The sequence below is a fragment of the Hemitrygon akajei genome, chromosome 8, assembly GCF_048418815.1.
Source record: "Hemitrygon akajei chromosome 8, sHemAka1.3, whole genome shotgun sequence".
Taxonomy (NCBI): domain Eukaryota; kingdom Metazoa; phylum Chordata; class Chondrichthyes; order Myliobatiformes; family Dasyatidae; genus Hemitrygon; species Hemitrygon akajei.
Genome location: NC_133131.1, coordinates 8,200,282 through 8,225,869, shown reverse-complemented (window position 1 = coordinate 8,225,869; position 25,588 = coordinate 8,200,282). Strand labels below are relative to the sequence as shown.

The following is a 25,588-nucleotide window of genomic DNA, read 5'->3' as shown; positions in this document are numbered from 1 at the left end:
ATGAACTGCCTCATCTGGCATGATCCAATCTTGAAGATTTCATTTAATACTGCAATGGATTTGCAGGTATAATACTGGCTGGAACTGGACTTCAGCCAATGAATTGATGACACAAGAGGTTAAAATTATAACCCATTAATAATCCCTCACACTTCTTTGCCAAAGAACCAAATGCTACATACTCAGACAAATCCCTGGTTAGTATTGAAGATACTAGATGGTGAACAAATTGAACAAGTATTTTGCCTTTAGCCTTCAATGTAGAAGACACCAGCAGCAAGCCAGAAATTTGAGAGCATCAGAGATAGAAGTGAATGTAGTCACTATTACTATGGTGCTTGGGAAACAACAAAATTTGCAGTATTATGAACAGTTTTGGGCCCCATATCCAAGAATGTACTGCCATTAGAGAGTGTCCAGAGAAGGTTTAACAGAATGATTGTGGGAATGAAAGGGCAATATATGATAGAACAGAGATGAGGAGGAATTTCTTTAGCCAAACAGGCAGTGAATCTGTGGAATTCATTGCTACAAATGGCTGTAAGGTCATTGAGGATAATTAAAGTGGAGGTTGAGAGGTTCTTGGTTTGTCCTGGCATCAAAAGAAATAGGCAGAAGATGAAAATAGGGTTGAGAGGGAAAACAAATCAACCATGGTTGAATGACAGAGCAGGGCAAAATTGTCTAATCCTGCTATGTCGTTATGGTATTATAGAACAGAATAGTACAGCACAGTACATGCACTTTGACCCACAATAAGTGATAACCTTTTAATGTACTCATAGTCAATCTAGTCATTCTCTCCAAAGTAGCCCATAACTCTTTGTTCACTCGTGTCTATTTTTTTTTAATGTCGCAAATTTATCAGCCTACAAAAGTAACTGTGTCTGAATACAATGTTTCTTTTCCCAGTATTTTCAACACTGGCACCAACTCAGCCACAAGGTGACAGGCTGTACCAACAGTTATTAAGCAGGACCCATTCACAAAACTCAAATCTAAATTTTGCCCAGATATTTGGGATCCAAGCAGAGATTAAAGCTAAGTTCTAGAGGTAGGGTGAAAATGCCCAAAATGCACCCTTAATGACAAATTTTGCATTAGACAGCCTGGATAAAACTATCCACTGGCTGGTGATATCTAGCATTAGGAAGTTAATATTGTATGCCAATCGCCTCTGCTTTAGGCCATCAACTTCATCGATTGCCTTCCATTAAATGACTAAAAATTGATGCATCCAACATCAACTTGCACAGAAACAACTTGGATATTATCCAGATACTAATCTCAACGCCAAGTAATGATGATAGTTTACTCACCAACCTTTGTTGTTCTATCTCAATAGCAAGGCACTGGTCATTAACAGCCAGGATTGTATGAATGTTCAAAGGAACCCAAAATGAACCAGCCATAGATATAATGGCTAAAAGGAGCTCAGACTCCAATTTCCAGAACTTTTAATGAGCAACATCAGCATGAAAGAATACTCCACTTACCTAAATGAGTGCATCTCAAGACCTTCCAAAAAGTAGCCTGCTTTACTGGCTACAGATTAATCCTAAAGATTTAATCCCCTAAAACAAAACTGGCATGGCTGTCATGTGTACCATTCACAAAATGTACCACTGTTACTCAAGGCTACTTCAACAGCATATCCACCAACAACAGGGGCAGGTGGTGGATGGAAATACCACCACAGGCAAGTAGAAAAGGGTCAAATTACATTCTTAAATATGTATTTTGTCCTTCACCATTGCCAAGTCTAAATCAAGGGTCTTCTCATTAACAATACAGTTAAAATACCTGGAGAGAATCAACAGCACTTCAGGATAGCAGCCCACCACCTTTAGCAGAAGGTAATTAGAAATGGGAAACAAATTCTACTGTACCATTAACACTTTTCCCAGATGTGAATAAAAATAACTTAATGTCAGTGTCTTAAATATCCATGACATTGACAACAATCTAAAAATACAATTATTAAACTTAAGCTGCTCAAAAAGTTATGCAGCCTCCTAGCCAAGAATGAACTTATTAGGAGTCAACAGTAAAACATGTCAGTGCCTGCCAGTCACATTTTTCTGTTGATGCCTAATGCCCTCAAGTGTATTCGTGGAACCACAGACATGTAGTTAATCTGCCAGCATTTAAACTAGTGAAAGCCCTAAGGAACTTCTGTCATAAAATTTATTGTTCGCTAAACACCTTTTTTTTTCTTCATTTTAACTATCCAGAGACTCACTCCCATTTGTAGAATTCCAACTTAAGCTGTGAATTGTATAATTTCCCTAGCAAGTGAATACGTTCTATTTCTCCTTCAAAAATGCATTTCCTTGACATGCGAAGTATTGTACTGGAATTCTGGATCATTCTCCTATCCCAGTGGACAAGCAAGTTTCAAGTACCCTCGCTGCAGTAACCTATGACTGGTAACTCATTTCAGTTGTGGCAGAAATACAACTCAGCTGCTGTTTAGTGACCAGACTGAGTTCACCTGTTACAAGTGAACACAATGTACAAGAGAGACAATTTTATACAGTATTCGAGGAAGGCTTCACATCCGATGAAATATCTTTTTAAATTAAACACTTGAAATGCATAGAATACAGTGAACAATTTGCAATAACAAGTTCTCCAACTACAATAATAAAACAAAGCTAGACCAAATGTGGACTTCTACAGGCCACAAATTTGATGAAGTATGAATGAAAGCTAGAGTCGAGAACTGTTGAATGCTTCACATGTGGTTGTAATGGCAAATGGTTTGGTGGGCTCCTGACAAATCATGATCCAAATCAAAGACCTCAATGGCAAAGCAGACAGATGAAAGTACTGCTGTTCTCAATGCCAGTAACACTGGATGAAGGCTGTAAAGGAGGATGAAATTTGTTATTATTAAGAGTATACCCTTACCAGTGAATTCAAATGAGTCTTCTGTCAAGGACTGCATGTTACACAATAGCTTCTTCTATGAATATGGACTAGTCAAATCAGTAATAAGCATCCTATATTTCATCTTTGAAAGCATATATTTTATATTCACTCGAGATGAGAGTTCAAATTAATCTATGATACTAAAGCACAGAAATGCAACCAAACCAAGTCTTGGGTGTGGGATTTGAGCTTTCTTCTATGAACAGGAAGAAGGTTGTTTATTAACAGTAATGTTTTGACACATACAACGCCTGTGCGAGACACTCCAAACCCCCACCTCAGTCACAGGCCATTTGTTGTCACGACATATCCTCAAAAGACCCAAAACACATTTTTGAAATGGTGGTACCATGCTCATCATGAATGTGAGCACATCTCAAAAATAAGATTCTCCTGGGTAGCTCATTCTTTGCTTGGCAAAGAACTTCCAGTCAGGGAATGTGAAGAAAGGAAGCCATTGTTCTTGTTCTGCTTTGGGTCTCCCTCATCCTGAAGGAGTGTCCAGGGAACATTACAGTATTATACACGGGAGATCAAAAAAAGGTGAAGAATTATGTCATTCTCAGATCTTTCAAATTAAACTAAGTACACAGAACACAAATCAAAAGCAAGAAAGATTAAGGCAAAGGACAACTCACTGTTTTGATACAGATGAACCCACAGAAATACAGTATACAGATAGCATTTCTTTCTTGACTGTACAAACTTGCAAGTAGGTTTTCCCAGAATCTCCCAGGTAGATTATTCAACTGTTTATTCTTAAAGAATAGACAGAATGTTGATTAAAGGATATCACCAGATCAGAAACCCTACAAACTTAGTTACAAAGTATACTTGAGATGACACATTTGCGTTTGATGCCTTAAGGGCTGCAAGCCTATGCAATTGGACAGGTGCAAATATTTGCATCATATCGCTAAAGGAAAGTTGCATGCTACAATGTATTTGTACAAGGATTTCCACCATTTTCTTTGAGATTTCAATTTCTAAAACGCAGCATTTTAAACTTAAAGGGGCAATATTCCTTAGTCAATTTCAATAAAAACTACGGCTCCTGTCTTTAAATGGACTATTCAACCACAATTTGCTTCATTTGAAAATATTATAACTGGCCTAAGATGACACTTGGGTTTAAGGGATGATTCTCTAGTAGACTTTTGTCATTAATACAATGGAAATGTTTGTAAACCAGAGAAGCAATTTTAGTAATCATTTTGTCTGACAGTTCTTCTAAACCTCAGGCCCAGAGTCCTGGAGAAGAGAAAGGATCAAGATGGGCATCCGATTAAAGTCTACATTACTTACTCCATTCCACAGAAAAGGAATCCAATAATAAAATTAAAATCATTCATTGGTTTCAGCTGTGATTTCCTCCTCTTCCAGAAAAACAGGAAACAATTGAGGCCAAAATCTATTTTCATTATTTTCCACAAAGAATATTTTGAGCTACTGTAGGTAAACCTCAGGCAGAGTTTCACATGAGCAGAACAGAAATTAAATACCATTGTTATTTAGCAGGAAGTACAGGACCCAGAGTATGAACAGCTGTTCAGCCATCCCATCCATTCAAAAAAAACCAAAATGTCAACATGCACTTTAGTTATCCAGCCAGATTTAACAAATTTTCCCCCCACCCCACTGCCCCCCAGAATTCCTGGAATTCGAGTTTCAGTATCAAGATTATTGTATCATCATGAAAATGGCAGAAACATTGTTCTATGACAGAAACACACAAGAGTTGGGTATTTCAGAGCAGTACTGTTAAAGGAGGCATCTCTTTGGGTAACAAAAAATAAAGGCCCAGAACGACCACTCAGATGGTTACTAAAGATTCCTCAATACAGTCGGCCCTCTTTATCCGCGAGGGATTGGTTCCAGGACCCTTCGCAGATACCAAAAAACGTGGATGATCAAGTCCCTTATTTAAACTGGCTCAGTACAGTGGACTTTAGGACCTAGTGGAACCCCTCACCTTATTTAACCTGGCTTAGAGCGGTGGTCTTTAGGACCCAGTAGAGCTCTGAATCCACAGTGTTTCTGTTCACGAAAATAATCGCGATCACAATTGAAAATAAAGCGGAAATATTAAAGCAATCGGAAAGAGGTGAAGCACCATCGGTCATTAGAAAAGCGTTAGGCTACGGTCGGTCAACGATCGGAACAATTTTAAAGGATAAAGTGAGAAAGGCCCTGCCCTGATGAAAGCTACAATCATTTCAAAGCAACGCAGTGGTTTAATTATTGAAATACATACGTTTCTGAAGTGTTTTATATGCACAGAAAGGTAAAATATATACTATCCACTAAGACAAACATTTGACTGACGCTAAATAATACTGGATGTAGCTGTTCGCTTAGTAAGAGAACTTCTGATTTTTTTCGATCCCGATCCACGATAACCTACGCACATCCTCCTGTATACATTAAATCATCTCTATATTGCATTAGGTATTACAAGTAATGTAAATGCCATGTAAATAATTGTTATGCTGCATTGTTTAGGGAATAATGATAAGAAAAAAAAAGTCTGTACATGCTTGCAGAACGAGTGCTGGAAGAGCACTTCTGGGTTTTCTCGATTCGCGGTTGGTTGAATTCACGCATGCGGAACTTGCGGATAAGGAGGGCCGACAGTACTTTAACTGATTGCATCCTCTGGAATAAATGCCAACATCATTCCCCATTTAACCTCCAACCCAAATCTCACATCCTAAATTGGACGTGAACCCCAAATCAAATAGCTCAAGAGTAAACAGCCCTACTTGTAGATCAAGCTATATAAAGTAGATATTTGGACTTAACTAATGCTACGAAAAGTTTCCTTTAATGAATTGGCATAAGCATCAGAAAGATGCAAAACATCCATGTTTACACTCCAAATAAGCAGAATGTGATCAATGGTGCTGAGACTTTACTAAACCAATAATTCATATTTTGAAATAAAGCCAGAAACGTAGGGAAAAAAAACATTAAGTTGGTTTGTTGATCTACTAGTTAATAAAACAGCTATCATCAGGTTTTGGTTGGTAAAGAGCAGACTACTACTAACTCTGAACAGGTCATCTACTGCCAAACAAGATGCCAATTAAAATTAATCAGTATTAAAAACTTTAACTCATACCTTTCAATTAGTTCATATACTCATAGCTGCTATAAAACAACTTTCATTGATACAACACCTATAAACGCTTAAAGAAACCAAGGTTCTTAATTACTGATCTTAGCCAAATTTATTCTAAATCAACTTTATTACATTGTGACATGCAAGAACAGGAAATCTCTTTTAATTAGACAAAGCCATTTATGTTGCTCTTCTTGGGTTCTGCATAATACAAAATATAAATTATTCAGTAATCTTCAATTATTCAAAAAAAAGTTAGTGCTTTTGGAAAACCAAATGTTCAGGGCCGATCCAATTATTATTTGAAATTGAAACCCAGGTCTCCCTTGATACAATGCAGAAGGGGATAATGCTTCCAAAGTTTTGATGTTTAAGCAAATAAAACCACAAAACAACAGCAGTCTCTCTAATCCAATGTTTCCCCAATTTTCAAGGAATCAATTAATTTACGAATTACCCTGCCTTGCTCCACAAAAATACTTGCATTGTTCTGTTTTTACATTAGAACTGTTTACCTGTGACACAAGATCTTCCAAGAGTTCAACAGCAAACTTGATCTGCTCCACTCAGATTACAACAGAAAATACTCATCTCTTCCGGTATTAATTTGCCTCTACTTCCTGAGGAGACTGGGGTCCTTTGGAGTAATCGGACACACTGAAGGCTGTGGTAGAACAAAGGTCCCTGCAGAAAATCCTGGACAATGTTTCTCATCCTCTGCATGCCACCTTGACTGAACAGAGGAGCACTTTTAGTAACAGACTAAGACAACTGTGTTGCTACAAAGAGCACTATGAGGTCATTCTTATCCTTGGCCATTAGGCTCTATAATGATTCAACCTATGACCCCCTCCTGGTAGACTGTTTGAGGCAAATTATTTTTTTATTCTTTCTTATTTCTCTTCTAATATTGTAGCTCTGTGCACTTGTAATGCTACAGTGACACCAATTTTCTTTGGGGTCAATAAAGTATCAAACTATCTCTATCTAATGCATCCCTAGAACCAGTTGAGCAGGTTCTAGAATATACCCTTTGGAGGAATCTAACACTGTGCTTCTGTTCTCCAAAAGGGCTGAATAGAGATCCCTTTTGGAAACAGATAAAGGTGAACAACACCAGGGCTTGGATTCCAAGATCAAACTCCATTAAAAACTGTGTGGTAATGGATAACACCAAACTTCGGGCTATGTCACTTAATATTTTCAGCTAAACCTACCACATATTCCTGGGAAATAATGCAAGCACTGCTCTCAAGACCCATTACAAACCTCAGATCAACACCTGCTCTCATTCCAAAAGACAGAAAAGCTATAGGTTTTATCTTATTTTCAGTGATTTAAGCATAGAATTTATAGTGATATTGAGAAGTGTTACAGAAAGAAAGCTGTATCTTTGTAGAGTAACACACACAAAATGCTGGTAGAACACAGCAGGCCAGGCAGCATCTATAGGGAGAAGCGATGTTGACATTTCAGGCCAAGACCCTTCGTCAAGACTAACTGAAAGGAAAGATAGTAAGAGATTTGAAAGTAGAGGGGGGAGAGGGAAATGCGAAATGATAGTAGACCGGAGGGGGTGGGATGAAGCTAAGAACTGGAAAGGTGATTGGCGAAAGTGATAGAGTTGGAGAAGGGAAAGGATCATGGGACGGGAGGCCTCAGGAGAAAGGGGGGGGGGGAGCACCAGAGGGAGATGGAGAACAGGCAAACAACTAAATATGTCAGGGATGGGGTAAGAAGGGGAGGAGGGGCATTAACAGAAGTTAGAGAAGTCAATGTTCATGCCATCAGGTTGGAGGCTACCCAGCCGGTATATAAGGTGTTGTTCCTCCAACCTGAGTTTGGATTCATTTTGACAATAGAGGAGGCCATGGATAGACATATCAGGATGGGAATGGGACGTGGAATTAAAATGTGTGGCCACTGGGAGATCCTGCTTTTTCTGGCGGACCGATCTCCCTCCTGGCACTTATCCTTGTAAACGGAACAAGTGCTACACCTGCCCTTACACTTCCTCCCTCACCACCATTCAGGGCCCCAGACAGTCCTTCCAGGTGAGGCGACACTTCACCTGTGAGTCGGCTGGTGTGGTATACTGCGTCCAGTGTGGCCTTTTATATATTGGCGAGACCCGACGCAGACTGGGAGACCGTTTCACTGAACACCTACGCTCGGTCCGCCAGAAAAAGCAGGATCTCCCAGTGGCCACACATTTTAATTCCACGTCCCATTCCTATTCTGATATGTCTATTCATGGCCTCCTCTATTGTCAAAATGAATCCAAACTCAGGTTGGAGGAATAACACCTTATATACTGGCTGGGTAGCCTCCAACCTGATGGCATGAACATTGACTTCTCTAACTTCTGTTAATGCCCCTCCTCCCCTTCTTACCCCATCCCTGACATATTTAGTTGTTTGCCTGTTCTCCATCTCCCTCTGATGCTCCCCCCCGCCTCCTTTCTTTCTCCTGAGGCCTCCCGTCCCATGATCCTTTCCCTTCTCCAGCTCTGTATCACTTTCGCCAATCACCTTTCCAGCTCTTAGCTTCATCCCACCCCCTCCGGTCTACTCCTATCATTTCGCATTTCCCCCTTCCCCCCTCTACTTTCAAATCTCTTACCATCTTTCCTTTCGGTTAGTCCTGACGAAGGGTCTCGGCCCGAAACGTAGACATCGCTTCTCCCTATAGATGCTGCCTAGCCTGCTGTGTTCTACCAGCATTTTGTGTGTGTTGCTGTTTGAATTTCCAGCATCTGCAGATTTCTTCGTGTTTGATCTTTGTAGAGTGCTGCCTTTCAGAGAAGATGAGCAAAAAAATATATACCCCAAGTGCTAGTTAAGTGCACAAATAGGATTCCTGTGTATGCAAATACAAATGTTATCACCTGTGAAGGAATGAGCATTTCTATTGATCATCACAAATTCTCAAATTAAACAAACATGCTCTGTAACGTCAACACACACAATATGCTGGCGCGGAACTCTGCAGACCAGGCAGCATCTATAGAAAAAGAGTACAGTCAATGTTTTGGGCTGAGACCCTTAATCAAGATGTAGAGTATCGGTCTGAAACATCCACTGCACTCTTTTCCATAGATGCTGCCTGGCATGCGAGTTCATCCAGCATTTTGTGTGTGTTTCTTGGATTTCCAGTATCTGCAGATTTTCTCGTTTGTGACTATAATGTCAACATTCCTTTCAAATGGCTTTGGTCCTAAGGCTGTATTACACATTCACACAGCTGCCACAAAAATCTGGACTATACCTTGATTCAACCTTCTTTATGAAACAATGCTCAAAAGTCACACCTGTAGAAGTTCACATGAAGTCAGTTGAGAAAATTATCGCACTTTTTGTTTCCACCAACTGGAAAAATAGCACAGGAGCATCATACCACCATTTGTGCACTTGATCCCATTTCAACCATTATTTCCAGTGGACCAAATCCTTTTTGTCAGTTATATGGATGTTTTCCCCTTTACTGTCACCAAACACAATAGATTGGTGCTTTAATCATTCAAAATTTGACATCTTGATGGCATAGAGTCAAAGAACATAGAACAGTACACCAAGGCAACAGGTCATTCATATTTAATGACAATCCATTGGGTAAGATTGCAGCAAGTGTAAACATTGGAGCGACTGACTGCATGAAGCAAATGGGTTGCAAAATAACTGTACAACCTTGTGGTACGTATTTTACTGGATACTCCGACCACTATGCACAATCTGCCCTTGCAAAAGTGCACTGATGCAAATACTCACATTTCTACTCACCGATGCTTTGTAAACCATTTTGCTGCAGTTCCCAAACACTGAAACCCTATAAGCAATATTGCACTACTCACAGCTATCTACAAAGCAGAGGCAATATCGATAGGGTTCCAGTACCTGAGCATCAAAAATACCAACACTTCCTAAAAGTGCACCTGGACTGCAAGCTCCAAAATCAAAACAAAATCTGCTTGTGAAATTGAGACAAAAGTCAGAAGAGAACCATTCATGCTTTAAATTTAGATTACAATGCATCCATCTGATAGAACAGACCTGCCAATACACTTGTTTAAATGAACTTAAATTCTCACAAATTTAATGTGATTTTTTCTTCACACAATGAAGAAAAAATTTTTGACTAGATACTTTCTGTAGATTCAGCCAATTATTCAAAATGCAAATCACAAAATCATAAGTAGTACTTGATTTATGTATCTAATTTTCAGTGCCAAACCCTCGACCCAAAGAATTGCTGTACTGAAATATATACTCCCATCTTTTCCTTCAGATTATAATCAAAATGTTGACCAGCTACACAACTCTTGCAAGTGAAAGAATATCTGTTACTTTCACATTAAAGTCATTTCAAAAATCCCAAAAGTGATTGCATCCATATTTTAGTCTGTTCTGTTTAAACCATAGTCTTAAAACATTTCTGATTATTAGAAAATTTTGTATAATATTCCAAAAGGGAAATTGGGTAAGTTCTAAACAAAATATTACTGTATTATTTGTCTTTGCTTTATAGAAAAGAAAAAGACATTAATGTACATGCCCTTAACATTTAAGGCTGAAACTTAAAACATGCTTCTGTTAATTTAAGTGTCAAGATTGTTTATTGTCATTTCTACAGTACACAAATGTGAACAAAAACAAAATGATCAAGTGCAACATAAAAATGAGTTTGCTATCTCCTCATTAGTCCTCTGCCATGAACAATGAATACATCGTTAGCTTTTACAACTGCTGTTTCAACAAAAAAAAATAATCATGTCAGGATTTACTGTGCATCAGTCACAGTTGTATAGCACAGAAACAGAACCTTCAGCCTTAACTATTTTGTCCATCTACAAACCCCATTTCCAGAGAAGTTGGGATATTTTCCAAAATGCAATAAAAACAAAAATCTGTGATATGTTAATTCACATGAACCTTTATTTAACTGACAAAAGTACAAAGAAAAGATTTTCAATAGTTTTACTGACCAACTTAATTGTATTTTGTAAATATACACAAATTTAGAATTTGATGGCTGCAACACACTCAACAAAAGTTGGGAGAGTCAAAATAAGATTGAAAAGTGCACAGAATATTCAAGTAACACCGGTTTGGAAGACTCCACATTAAGCAAGCTAACTGGTAGCAGGTGAGGTATCATGACTGGGTATAAAAGTAGCGTCCATCAAAGGCTCAGTCTTTGCAAGCAAGGATGGATCATGGCTCACCCCTTTGTGCCAAAATTCGTCAGAGAATTGTTAGTCAGTTCAAAAGGAACATTTCTCAACGCAAGATTGCAGAGAATTTAGGTCTTTCAACATCTACAGTACATAATATTGTGAAAAGATTCTGAGAATTCAGAGACATCTCAGTGCGTAAAGGGCAAGGTCGGAAACCACTGCTGAATGCGCGTGATCTTCGAGCCCTCAGGCGGCACTGCCTAGGAAACCGTCATGCTACTGTGACAATTATAGCCACCTGGGCACAGGAGTACTTTGGAAAACCACTGTCAATTAACATAGTCCGTTGCTGCATCCAGAAATGCAACTTGAAACTGTATTACGCAAGGAGGAAGCCATACATCTACTCTATGCAGAAACGTCGGCAAGTTCTCTGGGCCCGAGCTCAGCTCAGATGGACCGAAAGACTGTGGAACAGTGTGCTGTGGTCAGATGAGTCCACATTTCAGCTAGTTTTTGAAAAAAACGGGTGTCGAGTTCTCCGTGCCAAAGATGAAAACGACCATCCTGATTGTTATCAGCAAAAGGTGCAAAAGCCAGCATCTGTGATGGTATGGGGGTGCATCAGTGCCCACGGCATGGGTGAGTTGCATGTATGTAAAGGTACCATTGACTCTGAGGCGTATATTAGGATTTTAGAGAGACATATGTTGCCATCAAGGCGACGTCTCTTCCCGGGACGTCCATGCTTATTTCAGCAAGACAATGCCAGACCACATTCTGCACGGGCTACAACAGCGTGGCTTTGTAGACACAGAGTGCGTGTGCTTGACTGGCCTGCTGCCAGTCCAGATCTATCTCCTACTGATAATGTATGGCGCATCATGAAGAGGAGAATCAGACAACGGAGACCACAGACTGTTGAGCAGCTGAAGTCTTTTATCAAGCAAGAATGGACAAAATTTCCAATTGCAAATCTACTACAATTAGTATCCTCATTTCCAAAACGATTAAAAAGTGTTATGAAAAGGAAAGGCGATGTAACACAATGGTAAACATGCCTCTGTCCCAACTTTTGTTGAGTGTGTTGCAGCCATCAAATTCTAAAGTAGTGTATATTTACAAAATACAATTAAGTTGGTCAGTAAAACTATTGAAAATCTTTTCTTTGTACTTTTGTCAGTTAAATAAAGGTTCACATGAACTAACATCACAGATTTTTGTTTTTAATTTCATTTTGGAAAATATCCCAATTTTTCTGGAAATGGGGTTTGTACATTCCATTTGTTTGTATTAGATCTATACCCTTCTAAATCTTGCTTATTCAAGTATTGTCTAATTGTCTCAAACATAGCAATTATATTCCAAAACCTCCTCTGGCAGCAGGTTCCAGAAAAACCTGCCCTTCAAATTCCTTTTACAACTCCTTCATTTCATCTTAGGTTCTACATCCTAGATTTTGATAGCCATACCATGGGGAAAGGACCCTATCTACCCAAAGCATACCCTCCTGTATTTTTTTTAATGTAACTGTCTCGTCACTCCTTCACTCTAGGCCCTTATATTTTTAAATCATGATCTCAACACAGCCCAACTTTTAGATTCACTCTCCCAACCCATGAAGAAAATATTTTCATATGCCTTCTTCACTACCCTATCTATCCACATGCTTTCTTCAGGATCTATAGACTTGAACTCCAAAGTCTCAGTTCATCAACATTTCTTACTACCCTACGAGTAAATTCCATCTACAAATGCCCTGGACAACATTCCATCGGACTGATAACCTGCTGTAGCTTTAGACAATCTGCCTCACTCTGCACAACACCTTGGCATCAACTGGAATCTTAAAATCATACATCCGTGTGATATAAGATATATACAGCATTGAAAATGATGATAGATAAAAGCTACCCTAAACCTCATGCTACATCTGAAATGGATATGCACAACATGAATACGGGCTGCTAAACTGATTAACTTCTCCAATTCCCAATATTAACACCCCTCATTTTAACAAAGTAAAAAAAGGGCACTGCATAGCAAGGTTTATGATAAAGTATGTGGATATTAGGATTCTTACTGGTGGATGGAGACACAAGCTGCCGCAGAATTATCTAGAAACTGACAAATAGCCTAAAGCACAAATTACATAGCAATCTCAGGATGTTCCAAAGTGTTTACTTTGTGAAATACATTTCAAAACATTTGTTACACAGAATTCAGATTGAGTACCCCTTAACTGAAAAACTAAAATCCAAAAACCGAAGTCAGAAATTTTTAAGCTTGGGCATGATGTCACAAACAGAAAAATTCCACAAAGTGCTGGAAGGTTCCCAGCTGATGCGCAGGTCTCTGCACATCACAGACCGTTCTGAGAAGTGACCTCACATATGTAGCACAAAAGTTAATTAAAAATGGAAAAACACTGCATAAAGCGAAAAATAAAGATCGATCATGCACTGAAAGAGCGGATTTGTCAGCAGAGTGAGCATATGCTGATCATGAAACAAGCAAAGATCTATTATGACGAAATAAAAATTGACGGTAATTGTGAATATTCAGCAGACTGATTGCAGAAATTTTTTTTTTTAAGGTTAGAACATTTGCTGATCACAAAGCAACAGAAATTCATTGATGAGTTTGCCAATAACATCGCCAATGAAAATCTTAACACCAGAATAAGTGTACACTTTTTTAAAAATCATACATAAAAACTAAAAAAGTAAAATACAAACAGTGTATTATAACCATTTTTAAAAAAAATCAAAACTTGACATCATAGGTGGAGACTAGAAACTTGCCACACACAAAATGCAGCAGGCCAGGCAGCATCTATGGAAAAAAGTACAGTCAAAGTTTCAGGCCGAGATCCTTCGGCAGGGTTCAGCATTTTGTGTGTTGCTTGGATTTCCAGCATCTGCAGACTTTCACTTGTTTATGACTGAAAACTTGTTATTTGTTGTTGTTCAAAAGCTGATTCAAGTATTCTCCTGATACTGCTGTACTGCTTGTTACCCTGCACATATTATATTTTCAAATTAATGGTATGTAATATTTGCTTGTTTCATGCTTGAATTTACAATGAATCTTGTTAAAATAGATTCTTCAACTCAACTCTGCCTGGTTCTCCTGCTTTCACAGCCACTCCATTCAACCACCTGAAAAATTAACTCTGAAGAAATGTACTTGCATGTCAGAAAACCTAAAAAATGGCCCACTTTCTTCCAAAAATAAAGGCTCACATTAGCATATCAAAGGGATATAATGAAAAATGTCAATGCAAAGACTTTAATCTAACAAAAGGTACAAACACCTTTTACATTCAATCCTATTATCACTAGTCCTAAACATCATAGAAGATTTAGTACCTTTGATGAAAGACAATCGCAATTGTGGCATCAAAAAGTAGCAATTTACAAATAACATCTCACCAGCAATAAAATGAATGACCTACTAGGGGTTTAGCGGTTTCCAACCTTTATGCCATACATGGAGCCTTACCATTAATTTAGTGGTTCATGAACACAGGTTGGGAACTCCTGTGTTAAGGCTGATTTATACTTGTGCGTACAGGCTACACCGTAGCCCTGAATTTCACTTCTACATAGCTCTACGCCGTAGCGAGCATGCATTGGTGGGCGCCAAAATGCTAGTTGGTGGTGGGGTTTCTATGCCACTGTTGCTTCTTCGTGAGACATGGACGAGGAAATGCATTTCAAGTATTTTTGCATGTCTGCAGGTAGATTTGACAATTTGGTTCATCGATTTCGCATCGGTGTACAGACATGGCGGAGTGGAAGCAACCGGAAATGTGATGCTTGTGGTGAACTACATATACCTGTCTGGACTGCTCCTGTGGCTCCTCCCACAGACCCCTGCTGACTGCTCCTGTGGCTCCTCCCACAGATCCCTGTATAAAGGCGACTGAGGCCTGAGCCCGGCCTCATTCTCCAGGATGTAGTGTTGTTCATTCTTCCAGTCAATAAAAGCTGATATCTCGCTTCTTACGTCTCAGAGTGAGTTATTGATGGTGCATCAATGCTACTAAGTGGACCAATCACAGTTGTTACGGTCTGTGTCACCGCAACGCGAGAGTTACTTTTTTGGGGAGGTGCATATTACCCTATGGCGTAGATGCAATGCACAAGTATAAATCTGCTTTAACTGTTAGTTGAGTGCTAAATATTTACCAACACATCAAGACAATTCTCTGGCTCTTTAAAATAGTACCATGGGATCTTTAACCTTCACTCAGAGGTTACTTGATAGGCACTGCAGCATTCTAAGCAGCACACACAAAATACTGGAGGAACACCAGAGGGAGATGATGGGCAGGGAAGGAGATAACATGAGAGGGGGAGAAGGGAATGAGAAATGATTGGGGGGGGGGGGGGGGTGCTTGGAGGCATTACTGGAAGTTTGAGAAATTGATGTTCGTGCCATCAGGTTGGAGGCTGCCCAAATGGAATACAAGGTGTTCCTCCAACCCAAGTGTGGCCTATACCCACTACTGCTGCATTCTAATTGCTTCTACTTGTATAATCAAAAAGCAAAATCTGGAACAAAAACACAAATACCGTGAGCACTCAGAAATCAAAGGAAAGAAAAATAGTCTAAAATTTACCCTAAAGTAAACTAAATTTCAGTTGATGATCTCCCATCAGAACAGGTGAAGGGTCAAATCAAATCTCCTAATAGCTATACAAGACATCGACTACAAAGCACACCGAGACACTGCAAAAGTGCAAGAAAACCTGATACTTATAACTCAATGCTTCCCTTCCTAATATTTAGTTGGATATTTCTATTATTTTTAAATCAACATGGACAATGTTGATATTGCCAAACATAAGAACAAGTACAGTCTCTTGTTTGTGCACTGAAGACCACTGGCGAGCTGAATTTTCCACCAAAGTGAACAGCTATTTAGTGCTCAGCATAGAAGTTCATTTTTCACGGGTTTCAGCATTACGCTTTTAATTTTAACTGCCTTCGGCTGAAGGAAAATCTACAAGTCTGCTGGCCTTGGAAACCTTCCGGAACAAACAGTTATTTTCATATATAAAAAGAATCAAAAAGTAATTGCAGCAATTACCTTGAAGCTCATTCACCAAAATTCAATGACTCAATTACAGGGATGCCATCAGGAAAAGACAGCAAGCTCCATGAGCCATATATTAAAATTATAGCTTTCCACAAAAATTTTACCTCCACTTAAGAATGATTCAAACTAGACAGATGTAACTTTTCTCAGGCTACTTATGCAGCACTTGTACTTTTCCTACCAACCAAGTACCATATTAAATTAAGTGATCAAACTAAGCAAGATGCACAAAATGCTGGAGGAACTCAGCAAGTCAGGCAGCATCCATGGAAGAGTACAGCTGACTTTCCGGGCCAAGACCCTTCACCAGTATTGGGTTTAAAGATTTTATTTAAACTTTGTTCGCACCAATTCAACTCCTGTATTGATTGCTGTTTAAGTATACCATGCAAGTCTGGAACTTCATGCTAATGTTTAATTACTGGAAAAAGCATAGTCATCTGTGACACAAATGGTAATAATTAAAAAGGTCTAATTGATGAACTCTCTTATATCCACTTTAAAAAACCTGAAATCATGTACATGAAATGCTCACAACTAAACCTGCAGGAGGTACCGTTGGTCAGATTGGCTACACACTATACTGATGAAAGGAATTACAACTGAACATCCTCATCAACACGGCAGGGGCCAATGCACACCCATGGACTTTTGCCATCATTTTAAAGAGCTGAGCAAATTTACTGAACTCATATCAAAGGTAAAATTCATTGCACTGTTTCCACTCTTGTGAGCAGGCACAGCAGTAGATCAATAACTGAAAATAACAGTCAAGGTTCAAAAAGTTGCTTATGTGCATTCCAGCAGAATTTGTTAGTATAAAGTTTTCATTTATAAACCTATTGTTTGGTAGAAATTATCAAATGCATTAATGTACAACGCTATCAAAATTGCATTTCTATCCAGCAACTTCAGTTCATAACAGACATTGTTAAAAAAAAAACAAGCAATGACGTTTAAGCTCAGAATGTTTTCTGAAATTGCTTAAAAATACTGCAACTGGATGCATTTTAGTTCTGCATATTCTCCAACCTGTTACTTGCCATTGTTGCCAAGAGATATGAAGAAAGCAACACTTTAGAAAAAAAACTTTAAAACACATTCAGGTAAGGACCAGATAAGAGATAGATACATTATTAGAAACATCCAACCATTTGGATGTTCAAAACTTAAGCTTAAATGCATTGGCAGATTGTGACATTTCCCCCCCCCCCCCAAAGGATGCAATGACAACAGCTCAACTTGCTGTTGTAATCAAAGACCTCATTATCAAAATAATATGTATAAACATTTGTATTTCTGTAGAAATATACTTACCTAATCTTGCTCAGAACTGAAAAGGTACAAGATAAACTTAAAATTGTCAAAATGCACAAGAACGTTAAAGCATTGACATACTTATTCTATGTTTATTCAGCAAAGCATAATATTATCAATGAAGAAAGTTATGTACCACAAACTTGCAACATTCATATCAAAACACTATAGGAATAAACACATAATAAAGTGAACAGGCTTTTACAGAGATTCAGATACATTTTTAAACTTGTCCATCATGCAGATCTAAACATTCCCCAATTATCCCACTCCTCCTTCTACATACATAGCTATGCAGACTTACATGTACTCAAACATTGCAAGAGCACAATCTTTAAGTGGATATTAGACCAGTCTATCCAGAATTAATGATGATTAAAAAGCTGTAACAATATGTCACAGCAATTAGCACAATGCTTTACAGTACCAGCAACTCTAGTTCAATTCCTGCCATTGTCTTTAAGCAGTTTGCATGATCTCTCCATGACAGCATGGGCTTCCTCTGGGTGCTGCAGTTCTCACCCACCTCCCACAGACTAAAGACATAACAGTAGGTTAGTGAATTGGTCATTAGTAAATTGTCTCATTAAATTGGGTTTTCTGGGGGTGTGCAGCTCGAAGGGCCAGAAGAGCCTGTTCTGCACCGTATCTCAATAAACATTCATCATCCGACTACTAAAGTTAATACTGAAATACAACAGTCAAGATCAATATTTATAAAAGACCACTAAAAAATTGGTATTGTTTCTTGTTGACCAGTTGATGATTTTCCATTCTCTGCTGGTGATGATCTACCTTCAGATGCTTTGACAATACTATTGCACTGCTAGCTGTGAAACACAGTAGTGCAATAAAGTCAGAGCATCCGTCAGCAGAAATGTTCTGTAGAACTGCTCATCAACTCCAAACTCAATAAATACATTTTAAATATGAAACTGGTTAAACATAGGGACAACTTTCAACAACTGGTTAAAGCATACAGAATTAAAACTTTAAATAAACACACTCAGATCAGAGTTTAAGAATAATCTGACACTTTTGAAGTTTAAAAATAAACCAGCTAGTTTACATAATTAACTGTGCAAAACACAATTACTCAGAATTCCCCCTTTCCAACTATTTAAATAAATCTCAAATCTGCTTCCACATTCCATACAACACATTTGTCCCTCAGGTGATGGAAAACAAAGTTAAAGACTACAGCCTATTTATCAAGGTTTGTTAATGCAATTGCAATTAACAAAGGATTGAAAGGTTTGGAAGAAATTTCCCACCCACTGAAGTCTAAGCTCCATGGCATTAAAATAAGAGTGTGTCCCAATTCCTCTTACACTATACACTTTACTTCAAACAGTAGAGTTTTATTTATTCAAGCATCTGGTTGGCTTTATAACCTACTGGACTACAGTTAATAAAAACTGAATTTACTTTTTTTTTGAAAAATGGCCATTTTGTTTGAACAAACGATAATGGATTCCACCATGAAAGAAACTCTAATGAGAGGAAGGGCATAACATAAATAATGCATCATGTGAATGCAGAACGATGGGTCCACTGAGCATTTATTGCTGCAGCAGATGATGTAAAATGGGGTGGTGGTGTATTCCTGCTAAACCACATTTTCTTGTCACTTTTCATGATCCATTGCTGAAGTTCAATCACCTATGTTCCTTATCTAAATTACTAAATTGAACCAAAGTTAATCAGACTGTCCCATTGTACATTATGTATGTCAACATCACATAAATTTAAATGAAATTTATTAGTAAATGCCTGTGGTGCACGTGTAATGACAATGAAAAAGTGCAAATCCAGAGTTATATGCTTATCAGAATAGCTTTTAATTCCAAATGACAACACTTGTGTACAATTATGAATACTGTACACATGAAATACTTCCTTAGATCTTTATATCCCAAGCTTGCACAATCAAAATACCAAAGAATTCAATTCATTATCCAGATAGAAATTGGGAACCTTGCTGGGAATTAAGATTGTTGAATCCAGAGTTTCATTCAATACATTTTCTTAAAATATATGGTGGATGCTGAAATAGCAAAAATGGAACTTGATAATTTTCCATTTTTGCACTAAATCCCTACCTCCCTCCAAACATCACCTTCAACTTACCAAATATAAATTTTCACTTACAAAATCCCACTTCCAAAGTTCTTGTAGTAGAAATGGAGTAAAGATTGATAAAAAATAAAATGTAAAGATCTATAGATCTTAATTGCCACATTGATCTGCTCGCCGGCCAATGCCCTTTTAATATTGCACTGCTTTCTTTCTGTTATCACTAGTAGTACAACATGAAAAGGGCACTGGACAAACGGACAAAGGCCACACAGTTCGATGATTGATGGAAATTCTCAGACATCAAAGCTGGAAAATCGATGAAGTTTAATTTGGTGCGATCATCTGTGGGTTTTGTAAAAGATTAAACCTTTCAAGCTAGTATCTGGCACCAGTAGGACACCAGAGAATCAAACAAATGTAATTACCTCTTCAAACTCACCATATTGGTGCACTCACTAGAACAAAAACAACAGTTTATATAATGCAACAGCATAAATACAAAGAGAAAACTTAAAACATTCAGAGAAAATGGATATGATTTTCTAAAACCCTGAAGTGACTGTCCAGAAGATCACTTCCCCACCCCCATCTATTTAAATGAAGTTTATTGGGAATCAACTTCAGTGAATAAGTCATCTTTTTGCGCTCACCATTCTTTGGTACAATTTAAAGTGGTACATGCAGCCCATTTGTCTAAAGAGAAATTATCCCGTTTTTATTCTGATATTTCTCCAACTTGTGACAAATGTAATTCAGCCAATGCTTCGTTAATTCATATGTTTTGGTTATGTCCCAGCTTAGAAAAATTTTGGAAAGATGTATTTTCTACTTTTTCTCAACTTTTTAACACTAACTTTGAACCTAATCCTCTTTGGTATTCTCGGAACTCAAGATATAACTTTAACTCCCTCAGACTTCTATGTTCTAACTTTTATCTCACTTATGGCGAGAAGACGGATTTTGCTTGAATGGAAAGAAGCAGTCTCTCCTACTCATATGCAGTGGTTAGAAGACATTATGACTCATCTTAGTTTGGAGAAGATTCGGTGTTCTATTTCTAATTCAGTACAGTACTTTTATACGACATGGGGTCCTTTTATGAACTACTACTCTAACTTGTGAAAGGTTTTTTTCTACGTAGATGTTATTAACTATATTATTCTTTGTTAACAACTTAGCGACACTTTTAAAAAATTTTTTTTTTCCTTGTTCTTACCCATTGGCTTTCTTGGTAGGGGCTAGATTTTTTTTCTTATATAAAATTCCTAATGTATACTCTTTATAAATTTGCAGTATTAGTAATCATTACCGGAGTACTATATACACGTATGTACTCAGTCCTATACAGTTCAATTTTTCTATTGTCTGTATTCTGTTAGTAATTTTTTTATATATACTCATTTGTTCTATATTCTTGTATACATTAATAAACATATGAAAGAGGGAATCAACTTCTTACAGATTCATAGTTTCAAAGGTGTTGCATGCCACTGGATCTCTCATCTAAGCCTACCTCACCAGCAAAGAGTTGGTAGCCAGATGAATGTATTAAAAAAGATAAAAGAACAATTTATCCAAGAACCCAGATTGCCTATGCCAGGTTGTTTTAAACAAGGGAAGCAAGCAATCCAGTTAGCCCATTTCCTCAATTTTCCTACACCTAGTGTTTTCACCACACTTTCAGGCACAGAATTTCAAATCATAGTTACCCTCTACTGTCTTTTTGTCAATGGTGCTAAAATCTGCTATCAGATTCTCAATCCTCTAACCAATGCAGAGTACTTGACCCTTTTCATAAAGGATCCCAGATGGCGATTTTCTTTGAAAACATTTGCAACCCATCAATTTATGCTTCTCTGATCCTTTATATAAAATTATCAATGCATTCCCATCAACCTACAATTCCACAAGGAACTATCTTCCTTCTCCCCATCCTGGAGTTCTTAACCAATTCCACTGCCCCAGCTGAGGGAAACTTGATCATCACAGAGCAGATATAAAAGATCAAGAAAGAGTTTACAGTTTTCATCACCCTCCTATAGGAAATACATTGAACTGGAAAGAGTACAGAGAAGATTTTAAAGGATGTCAGGACTCGAGGTCCCAAGTTGCAGGGAAAGGTTGAACAAGCTAGGACTTTATTCTTTGGAGAAAAAAGAGATTAAAAAGTGACATTATCGAGGTATATAAAATCATGAGGGGCAGTTAGGATGTATGTAGTCTTTCTCCCCAGGAAAGGCAAACTAAAAACTAGAGGGTGTAGGTCTAAAACAAGAGGGGAAAGATTTAAGAAGAGGCTTGGGAGGAACTTTTTCCACATGAATGACTTGCCAGAGAAAGTGGCTGAGGCAGGAACAACAACATGTGGAATGAAGGGAATTGATTACATGTGAGGATGAGTCAAAGGGTCTGTTTCCTTGCTGTATTAGTCTATGATGATCCAGTACATGGCTCAGCTGATTCCTGAATTAACATCTTTTGCAGACTGTCTCTATCGTGTGCAGTATTTCATTGATTCTATTGTGTTTCTTTCTACTTACTATTAATGCCCACAAGAAAATGAATCTCAGGGTGGCATATGGTGGTTATATGTACTTTGATAATAAATTTACTTTGAACAGTTCACCCACTCAATGTGTGAGCACCAGTACAGATATTAAAACGCCATGTCAGAAATATTGAATACAAATCCTGGGTGTAAAGTCAGCACAAGCACTTGGAAATTCTGATTATGGATCAAAACTGATCAAATGAAGATTCTGGAATGAAACACTCATGACACAAGGACAGTATGGTGGGGAAAGAAGTATGAATAGTGATTTGGAGAACAGAGGAATTTCATCCAGAAAAACATTCTTCAGGAATTTGATCTTACAATTTATGGATTTATTCAATTTATTTTTAACTCAGTTATTCTGAAAGACAGCTCTGTTCTTGAATACCAACTTAAAACAAATACATCGTATTCTCACCACCAGAATATAACATGATTCTTCCCCTCCCACCATGTGTATGCTACTGAAGCTTTTGCCAATGGAACATTGCAATACACTCCCAGCTTTTCTCCTGTCTTCTGACATAACCCGAACACATACTCAAATTTCATTCATCAGCCCTATATCCACTGGGCTATAATTTCACCACTGTGCCTCACTTTAAAATTCTCATATACATACAACTTCATACTTCATTTCCAACCACCTCCAGCCATATAACTCTCCCAGAAAATATCCTCTAATTCTGGCCTTTTGTACATCAAGGTGATAAATATTTCCATATCTGACCCCAATGATTTACACCTAAACTTCAGAATTCCTTCAATTTCCAGTTATTCCAACCCACCCCCACCCAAGAGAAGCTCTTAAAGCCTTCCAGCTTTTTAAACATAGCTCAATGCTTATAACAAACTTAGGCAGGGGCATTTTAGTACTTTAAGGCAGCAAGTAGATGCAAGTTAAAGTGCAGAGTACAAAGGACAAGGTGGCTTCCATATGCACAATGGCAAGATAATTTAATTACCAATGATCAGAACTGGCATACCTCAGTTTCATTTAGGGGAAAAATTCAACAACATGACAAATAATGGCAATAAGCTTTTGTCTTCAGAATTTTAAAGAATTAATAAAAGTGAACTATACTGGCAAGAGTTTATCCTTCATTCCTAGGTTCATGTCTTTATCAACCCAAAAGTCAAACATAGAAAGCAAATTTCAGTACAGGAGAACCATTTCTATTTTTCTCCAAATACAATGCGTTATTGTTTACTTTTCATATGATACAAACTGGCAGAGAATGTCAAAAACCTAAGGAAATAACGCAAACCAGATTTCCAAATGATAAAAAAGACCAACTTCAAAATAATTCTTAGACTACTGCAACATTTTCCCAGTCTGATTTGCCCTTTTCTTCATTAAGTATAAATCTCACCTCAAGTAACTGCAGCTGCGACGCAGACTATCAAATGCTCATTCATGCTGAGGATGAATACATCCCGGGCCTCTCCCTACACATCAATTAACCAGTGAAATTTACCTTAAAAACATCACTGAATATCACTATCAAACTAAAAAAAAGTGGCAATATATAAAATTGGCAAACCTGCATATAGGTGCTGACATTTTCAAATATAATGTTCTCAAAAAAGCAAAAATGGGTTTTCATGCAGTTGCCATGGCAACAGGGAACCATTATTACTGCCAGTTCTCTCAACTATTTCCATTTATTTAATTCATTAAATAATGCAGATTTTTCCAATGTTAGGACAAGATCACCTCAACATCAATGCTAATGGTAATCACAAGCAACTGGTTAAAAAAGATTCTTGAAATCTACACTCCAAAAAAAACTACATACAGGAACACAATTTCAACATTAAAATATATACTTTCAAAAAATATGCTTGTTTATAGATAAATTAGCAAAAAATAAACAGCTTTATTGACAGGTGATTTGTTTTGTATTACTTCAAGAACTTATCAACTCATCCAACAAGAACATGGGAGAGTTAAGAATCCGAGTCATAAAGAGGAGGATTAAAAAAATGCCTCCGCTCCCACATGCAATGCTCCTCCCACACTCTAAGCTCCCTAAATTGAACAGTCAGCCAAGGTGGTTCAATGCACTTATTGACAGCAAGCTTTTTAAAAGCCTAAATGAATTTTCTATTGTGCTTAGCATATTAAATTCTGGATCAGAATAAAAACAAAAATCTATAAAAGTTAGAAAACTTTAAATAGAGGGACAATTTTTCAGGCAATTGATACTTCCTCCACAAGTACATCTCAATGAGCATTAGATGAGTTTCTTGAAAACTGCATTTATTGAGAGGCAAAGCCTCAAATTAACCACCAACATTCCAGATTTAACTCTACCCTACTCAGCTATTGATCAACCCACATGAAATGCTTTTGTATGCAAAGATGAGACCAACTCAAAAAGCAAGTGTTTTTGACATGCAAGGTGGCCATACATTTTTACCTGGATAAAGGATCTCAAATATTAGTGACATGTCTAAAACAGATTATGAAAACTCAAGCAGCTCCCTTACATGGAGGAAACAGTCCGTCCAAAGACTTGAAGGTATCTTGTTTCCTTAAATTGAAGAGCACAATAAGTCAAGAGAATGCTTAATTTTTTTCCTCCAAAACTCGACTGCGCTAGACAAGAATGAAGCTCTAGATTTTCAGCATCTCTTCTGTTTAAGAATACCTTACGTCTCCAAGAATACCTTACGCCTGGCACCTCGCGAAATGAGCAATGTAAATGGTGAGGCACTAGTGCAATTCACAAGAAAACCAGTGCAATGAAACATGCTGCAAACAAGCCGTTAAACCATGCACCCACTACAATGTCCCATCCCCACGGGGGCGCGCACACACACACACAGGCTTCTCGTACTACTGGGAGGGGTGCCGGGCATTGCCGCCGTGAACAATTTGATGAGAGATACCGTAGCTCCCTGTCGCCTTTGGTTTGCTAAGCGTGCACAAAAACAAAATACCCAACACGGAGTTATTTTAAAGAAAATAAAACCACACACACACAAAAAAAAAGGGTCGACCAATCATTAATCCTGGGCAGCCCGGACCCCGCTTGCACGCGCGCAACCTAGCAGCTGGCTGTCAACCGAGGTTGGCGGTTAAGCGCCGAGCGGCCGGGAGAGGAGCGCGCACGGTACGCGCGCGGGGGGGGGGGGGGGGGTGGCGAGGGCGCGCACGACACGACGTCGCCCCAAACTGTCAAACCGTCCGAACCGTCACCCAATCGGCAGCCGCGGCTCTGCCCGGCGCGCGCGCGGCCGGTGGAGGGGGGGGGGGGTAGAAGAGAGGGATAGTTAAGGTGGTGGGGGGGGGGGGTT

The 25,588-nt window shown here is 38.3% G+C and overlaps 1 protein-coding gene across 1 annotated transcript in view; it reads right to left on the bottom strand.

Annotated features, from left to right (window-relative positions):
• ska2 (spindle and kinetochore associated complex subunit 2) overlaps window positions 1-25,588 on the bottom strand; it is a 36,189-nt gene that overhangs the window by 10,029 nt on the left and 572 nt on the right. The gene's annotated exons all lie outside the window — the stretch shown is intronic.